The following is a 7,666-nucleotide window of genomic DNA, read 5'->3' as shown; positions in this document are numbered from 1 at the left end:
GCGCATACATCAATGAAGAATTGCAACCTGTGCGGACGCACAACCCTGTGCACACGCACAAGTCAGGAAGGGTCGTCTGTTGGGAGCGTTAGCACACCCTGTGCGAGTGACAGACCTTACAAGTTTTTATACATGTGCATACACACACTCCTATGCATACGCACACTTTCAAAATTTCCTGGACGTGTGCACGCACACCCCTGTGCGGCCGCACACGCCCTGTTTCTCAAATTTTAACTTTGTTTTCAACTATTTCACTTTTCCAACAAGGTTGTAAGCTTCTATAACACCTTTTTAAGACTCTTGGGCTAAATTTTGGATATTAGAACATGGGAAAGGTCATAGCAAACGGAGGTTTAAATTTCTGGTGTACTGAGGATGAGTTGGTTGAGAGAGAATGACGAGTGGTGAATATGGTGATTACTGACAACGGATGTGAAAAATTGGTGAATTGATGAGTTCGGAATGGAACTGCTTATGATGAGTTTGAGAAATATGAATGTTTAAGGATGTTAATGGAATAATGATCTTGAAGGATGTTGAGAGTGTGCCAGGCACTATAGCCTTGGGTTATTTATGATAGTTTGCAGGGTATCATATCTCTGGGATCGGATTATGATTGATAACCTTTTCTACTGCAAGAGTGGGCCAGGCACTATATCCTTGGGTTACGCATGCGAGTGTGCTCGGCACTATATTCGTGGGTGAATAGAGTGTGCCCGGCACTATATCCATGGGTCAATAGAGTGTGCCCGGCACTATATCCGAGGGTGCGGCAGAAAAGCTACATCCGAAAGGATGTGTTGGGTTGGCATTTATGAACCGACAAGTGATATCACAAGTCAATAGGATAGACATTCATCATATGTATTTTCTATTTGTTTGTATGCTTTGACTACTTGTAATAGTTTGTCTATTTGTATAACATGCCTATTTGCTATTTGAATTATTTGCCTTATATGCCAATACTTGTGTTTTACTTGTATTGTATATTATCTATGTTTTCTACTGGGATTGAGGAGGTTCGGAAGGTGGTGGCGATGGGATCGCATGGAGGATAGGTTGGTAAAGGCTGTGGGACAGCGGTGTTTGGTTAGAATAGAAATCCCCTAAGATTGATCACCCTGTTTAATTATGTTAAGGTTGATATAATCATGCTTTATTGTTTTAGAAAGCTTTAAGTTTGAACTCTTGCGATGGATATGGAGCTTAGGATTGCCTTTGGCGTCCCGGGGTCTTATATCCTACCTCACTGGGCACTGCTACCATACTGAGAACCTCCGGTTCTCATACCATATTTCTGTTGTATTTTTCAGATGTAGGTCGCAACCCACCTCGGTGAGTTGTTTGGTTGGTGACAGAAGCAGAGGATCCGGACTTCTCTTTGAGTCTTTTGGGGTTATTTTGTATATGTCTGTCACTTTTGTATTTTATTTTGTCTAGGGGCTTGTATTTGAGAGAACAAAATTGTATAAGCTGTTTTTACTATCTGGTCCTGTATGTTCTGTATATGGCTAGCCGGCTTAAACTCCGCGAGCCGTGGCTAGTTTCCTATGATATTATATACTTATATTTTGAATTATCTTATCTGTTTCCTGTGCCTTAAGATAGTAGCTTCGTTAGTACGATTTGCGCTTTTGAAATCCTGTTTTTGAGCTATATCCTTCATTGGGCTTTCAGATTATACTATTCTTTCTATATATATATATATATATATATATATGAGCTTAGAGTTGTCGTAATCTCTGGTTAACCTTCGCTTTACGACGTGAGGTAAAGCTTATGCTAATTAGGGTGTTACAGTGTTTGCTTCTGGTTAATCTACCGGGTTAAGCACAATTTTAAAGCACTTTGGCATAATTTCATTTCGCTCATATCCTCCTGGCACGGCACATGAAGATCTCCCTTCAGGTCATGTGCATGAAGAACTCCCTTCACTTTTCATGGACAATCGTAGCATCAATAGTCATGACTTCGTCAATGCATTTCGATCAAATAGGGCTCATTCATGGTAACGGCATCATTTTGAAGCATAAGGACCAATTTGTCCATTAACAATTTGTTCACCATCCACATCATCAACCAAAACGGATACCTCAGTCTTCACCCTTCCAAGTCAGCATTTTTCGTTGTCGTTTTGAACCCCAATTCGATGGAGGGGTATAATTATCACGTACTTTATAAGATGAGGAATTTAAATGTATTTTTCAATCTTGAAGGATAAAAATGTCCGTGTTTAAAAAGGTCAGAAATTTATTTGTCTTTTACTCTAATTTTTATTGATGTTAGACCAATTTAATTAAATTTGTAGTCATGATATTCTAGTGTGGAAATAAGCCCCAAATTTTGGATGTAAAATAATGTGACCTTTTTCACTTTAGGGTTAGTAATTTATTCTTATTTATCAATTGGACGCATAAATGTTTGGTAACCGGCTTTGAGTCATCCCACCCTGTGCTTCATGTTAATGTCAGGTTTGGATGTAAAATAACCCTATCTACTCTTGGATGCAAATAAACATTGCATTCTCTGCTGCCTCATTGGCAATTTGGCATTCACGCGTTAAACTAAGTTAGCTATAAACTTAAGTTATGTTATGATGATATTGCTGTAAAGCATTGGATTCGATGGTCCCAAAACGTTTGGATCATTAAATGGTCTCAGAATAAAATATATTTTTTAAGTTTTTTTTATAATTACTAAAAAGTTTTTATCTAATTTTAATTACAAATTAATCTCATATATTTTATTTAATCATAAAAATTATTTTTTATTTTATAAATTATTATTTTATTATTAATCTATTATGATTATTAACAATCAAAAACAAAAACAATAACGAATTAGATCTTCTCTTGATCGTAATAAACTTTTTGGCTATTCCAATTGATTAAAAGATTATATTTGATCCGTGACGTTCGTCAAGGACTGTGAAATCGTGTTTTTTTAAATCAATCGATTGGATTATCAAAACAATCGATTGAATTTCAGATTTTCCATAACTCAATCGATTGGACTACAGGTTGTCATCACAAAACAATCGATTGAAAATTATAAGGCAGCATGGTTTTTGTAAGACCTAGAATATTTGAAAAGTCTTATCATGATCAAGTCTCAAATCCTACAGTTATTTATAGCCTTAATTTCAGAGCTTATTTTATTAAAGATAATTGAGGCAAGTTTTGATTTATTGGATTTGAGATAAGTTATGATTATTATCCAATTTTATAATTATTGGATTATTTTCTATATTTAAAGTATAAGGTTGATAGTTATGAAATAATAAGGATTTTATATGATTTGGATTAGATAAGTAATATTTTAAATATTAATATTGTTATTTTGGAAAATAAAGAAATTAAGTATATTATTTCTAATTATTTGGTTGGGAGTTGGGACATTTTATTGAAAATAATTTGTAAAAATGAGGAGCAAATAGTATTTTCTATATACAATTAGTGTTGGTTTTAATTGGGGTTTCAATTACTATATTATCCCTATTTTTAAGTGAAATTACTAAAATGTCCTTAACCCTAATTTTACTCAAAAACCCTAACCCAGTTACCCGGTTCCCCTGAGCCCAGCAGCAGCAACACTTCTCCTTTCCCAAATCAAAGCGCAGCCACACCTCCACCCCTGCTTCATCCCCTTCGGTGTAACGCACCCTCAGTCCTTATTTTAGCGCCGCAACCCTCCTTACAGCCGCCACCCTTTCTTTTTCCTTTTAGCAAACCTGCAACACGACAACTTCAGAGAAGAAACGGAAATCAAAAAGGGGGAAACTGAGCCAGAATGAGGGAAGGAGAGGAAAGAATAGCGTCGCCGGCGTGTCGGGCTTCACCACCGCCGTCGCATCGCTGTCGTCAGCCCTGCGAGTTGTCACCCGCACCGCTGCCGTCGAATCTCCGCAATGCTGTCGCCACTGTTCGCGCAGAAGAGGGTTGAGGAAATAGCTGCCGTATGCGAGCTAGAGGAGCTCGTCCTCGCCGATCTGCTACCGTTGGGATCACGTACAGCGAACACGCGAGATGGGTGGTGCGCCGTTGGAGCCACATCGTCGTGTCCCTCACTGTCGCCGCCGTGATGGAGAGCGAGAGGCAGAGAGCTCGCGGTGGGGGAAGGGGCAAGTGCCGTCGTGCCGTGCGAAGCTATCCCCGCCGTTCCTGCCATCGTCAATGCCACCGAGGCTCCGACCGTTATCGTTGTTGAGGGAGCTCGCCGGAGTTGCTGGAGGCTGCCACCGCTCTATCTGGTCCTGTGTTGAGTTGCGCCGGTAAGCCTCTGCCGCCAGAAAACGTCCCTGCTGTTGCGTTGCCGGAGTTCTGACAGCCGGAAAACCTCGCTGCCGCTGTGGTTGTAGTCCACTGTATGGCCGCCGGAGAAAACCGCCTTGGCCGCTGAAACCACCGCCGGTAAGGGTCCTTGCAGTCGGTTCTCATTCTTTCTGTTCCTAGGTTTTTATGGTTATGACGTTGTCGTGCAGTCGCGGTTGTCATGGTCGGAATTCGTCTCCACTGCTGCTTGAGGTGGCTGCCGGGCTGCCGCTGAACCGGTTTGAAGACCGCCATTGTTCCGGTTCAGCCGTTCCTCCTTCGATTCGGTAAGCGTTTCGATTTGAAAGCTTTTTCGTTATTATTCTGTTATCTCACGCTGAGGTTTGTGGCGTTAATTGCTATAAGATTGAGTTCGGTTGTTGTATGTTGCGATTAGAGTTGTTGAGACTGTTGCGAAAGTGGCTTGGAGCTGAGGTTTTGGTTGCCATCAGTTCGGTTTGAGGCGGAAAGGACTCCATGAGGCGTTTGGGTTATGGAGTTGTGTTTTGAGGTAGGGGCGCTTTCCAAAAACTATATTTTGTATATTGGAATTATTACATATGGATACTGATGTGAGATATGGTGTATTTAGTGATTGTATCTACCTTATGTATTATTTGATTGACTCGAATGATTATGGATGTTTGTTTGGCTGAATTATTGTGCGGCTTTGTGAAATGTAATGTTTTGGAGTTGATTCTTTAAAGGCTTGAAATATGAGTTTAATCCGTTGAGGATTGGTTTGAATCGTGTCAATTATTCTGATGATGTGAAAGATAGAATACTTTTGAAATTCAGCCTGGGGTGCTTTAATTGATTTGGTTTTGATAAATGACTTATCGCTGAACTGATTCTTTAAAGCTTTGGAAATGAGTTAATTCGGTTGATATTGGTGTGATTTTGAAACGGTTTCTTTGAGATGTGCCAATGAGGCGACTGTTGGATTTAGTTTGATTTTGAATTGATTTTGGATTTTGGGCTGTTGGAAAAGGATTGTGGAATGGTTTTTGTTGGGACCCGAACCGGGTGGCAAAGTCCAAGTTTTAGGGGAGATGCTGCCGGAATTTCTATAAAATCCGAGTCTTTATTGAAAGGTTGTTTGGAAAAATGATGAGTTAAAGACTTCTACTATTTTATTTGAATTATCAAGAAAAGGATTATTCATGCTTTTGAAATGAATTATTAAAGAGGAAATTGTGATTTAGTCTTGCTTCTTAAGAAAGGCATTGTATCTCTTTCAGAAAAAAAGTTATTTAGATGAAACTTATGTTTTAAAGCTGTTTTAAATGTGACAAGGGCAATGCCTTTGAATTTGACTTGAGGGTTTCAATTAGAGGAGTTTCAATGACGTTGAAAGAACTTGAATGTCTATTGACAAGTTTCATTTTGAAATGTTTTGGAGAAAGGCTTTAAGTACTCTTGAACTCTGAATTCTTGCAAGACTAAAACAATTTTGAATAGTTGAAACATTCTAGAATTTATTATGGGGGTTGAAGTTGGTTTTCCTAAGTAAAGGAAACGGCTTGAAAGAAGTAAATGATTACATGACTCGGTTTGGCTTAGATCTTATTTTATTACTCAAATCGGAAAGCCAAGGTTTTAATGATTTTAAATGAATTTGGCAAAATGAGTTATGTTATTCTCCCCTAAAGACTTGGGACTCTGCCGAGAAACTTTTGTTATAAAATCCCATTGTTGGATGGGTGATTTTGAATATCTCAAAGAGGCTTTTATCTTGCCATGATTATGAAAGTTTTGGAAAGAGGATGCCGAGAGTGGCATTGTTTTTAAAAGGGGAATTTACCTTGAGTAAAAGTGGCTTATGAGCCGAAAAGATTTGAGAAATGAGATCTTTAAAGCAAAGGCTTAAAAGAGTTGAAACTTGATTTCGAAGTGAAATGAATTGAGAAAATGATTTATGGCTTAAATGTCGGTTTCATGAATTTGATGATTTCGAATGTGGAAGTGCTGTTTTGTTGTGAGCCGGAATGGCTGTGTATGATTATACATATTGATTGGTTCTGGATTGAACCGTGAGCCGGAATGGCCTTGAATGATATGAATATTGGCTGGTTCTGGATTGAACCGTGAGCCGAATGGCTGAGATAGATGTTGATCCATGATTGAGAATGAAAGCATTTATGCTGAGATATTGATAAGTTGTGATGTTGCACTTCCACTATTGGAGATGAGGGTTTCCCTGGGTAGTAGCAATGGCTAGCCACCATGTGCTCCAGGTTGAGACTCGAAGCTCTGTTAACCCAATGTCGTAAGTGTGGCCGGGCACTGTGAAAGGCCCGGATGAGCTCGCCCCCATAAATATTCACCAGTGATGGTGATGGATAAATATTCACCAGTGAGGGTGATGGATATGGATCATGATTATGATCAAGTTTATGATGAGTATAACTCGAGTTAGGGATGCACGACAGAGGGACAGTCCAATGGTTAGCTACCAGGACTTGTCGGGTTGGCTCTGTAACCGACAGATGATATCATCAGCCACTAGGGACAGGCATGCATCATATGCATTTGTGTGACATTGGTTGGGTGTGCATATTATACTTGGTTTGCCTATGTGATTAATTGCTAACTGTTATACTTGTAATAACTGTTTGTTTGTGCTTGAACTTCCTGACTGTGTTTGCATCTGGGACTCTGTTGGATTGTGGTGATTGGTTGTTGGTTGGATTGTTTGGGCCTAGGGCCGTGGTTGGAAAGAGATGAACTGATGGTTGATTTCGGTTTTGTGTTTCTGGTTTGGAATAAAATTATGAAAGGCTATTTTGGTTCCGCATAGATAAACCGTTTTGAAAGGCTTTTGAGTTTTTGAGAATTGAACGGTTCTTCTTTCTGAAAAGATTTCCGACTTTACTTTCATTGTAAACCATTGTTTTTGAAAAGAGGCATAAGACGGTTATGAATCACTGGTGCGATTATCTTCATGTATCCTATTACAGTAATTCCCAAAAACCCTCTACTGAGAACCCTTTCGAGGATGATGTTCTCACCCCCCTACATTTTTCCCCTTTCAGGATATGGGCGCAGAAGTTACGAAGAGCTTATTTAATTGTTGTTGTGATGCTCTGTATTGTTTTAGTTATGGTTTATTGTACCCTCGCCTTTATCTTGATATATTCTGTAAGAGGGATAGGAATTGTATGTACTCTTTATGAGTTTCTGTAAGTTGTATGGTATGTATGGATGTACGTTGTATGGTAAAAGTATTTTTGGGAGCGGTATTGCGGTTTAAAGTTTCAAACAGGCTCATATTTTAGTATTAAATAGTATAAGTGTCATCGTAATATCTGAGCTATCAGAGTTGCGCAGCCGGAAGCGTTGCCTTTGGTAGT

The 7,666-nt window shown here is 39.2% G+C and overlaps 1 long non-coding RNA gene across 1 annotated transcript; it reads left to right on the top strand.

Moving 5' to 3' along the window:
• Positions 1-4,185: 4,185 nt before the first annotated feature.
• LOC112784310 (uncharacterized) lies at positions 4,186-7,466 on the top strand. The gene is made up of 4 exons (XR_003193837.3): positions 4,186-4,412; positions 4,484-4,600; positions 4,711-4,824; positions 7,349-7,466. It is a non-coding gene; the product is annotated as an uncharacterized lncRNA (long non-coding RNA).
• Positions 7,467-7,666: the final 200 nt, after the last annotated feature.

The sequence above is a fragment of the Arachis hypogaea genome, chromosome 20 (assembly GCF_003086295.3).
Source record: "Arachis hypogaea cultivar Tifrunner chromosome 20, arahy.Tifrunner.gnm2.J5K5, whole genome shotgun sequence".
Taxonomy (NCBI): Eukaryota; Viridiplantae; Streptophyta; class Magnoliopsida; order Fabales; family Fabaceae; genus Arachis; species Arachis hypogaea.
Note: the sequence above shows the minus strand (reverse complement) of the source record. Positions and strands in the feature narration are given on the sequence as shown.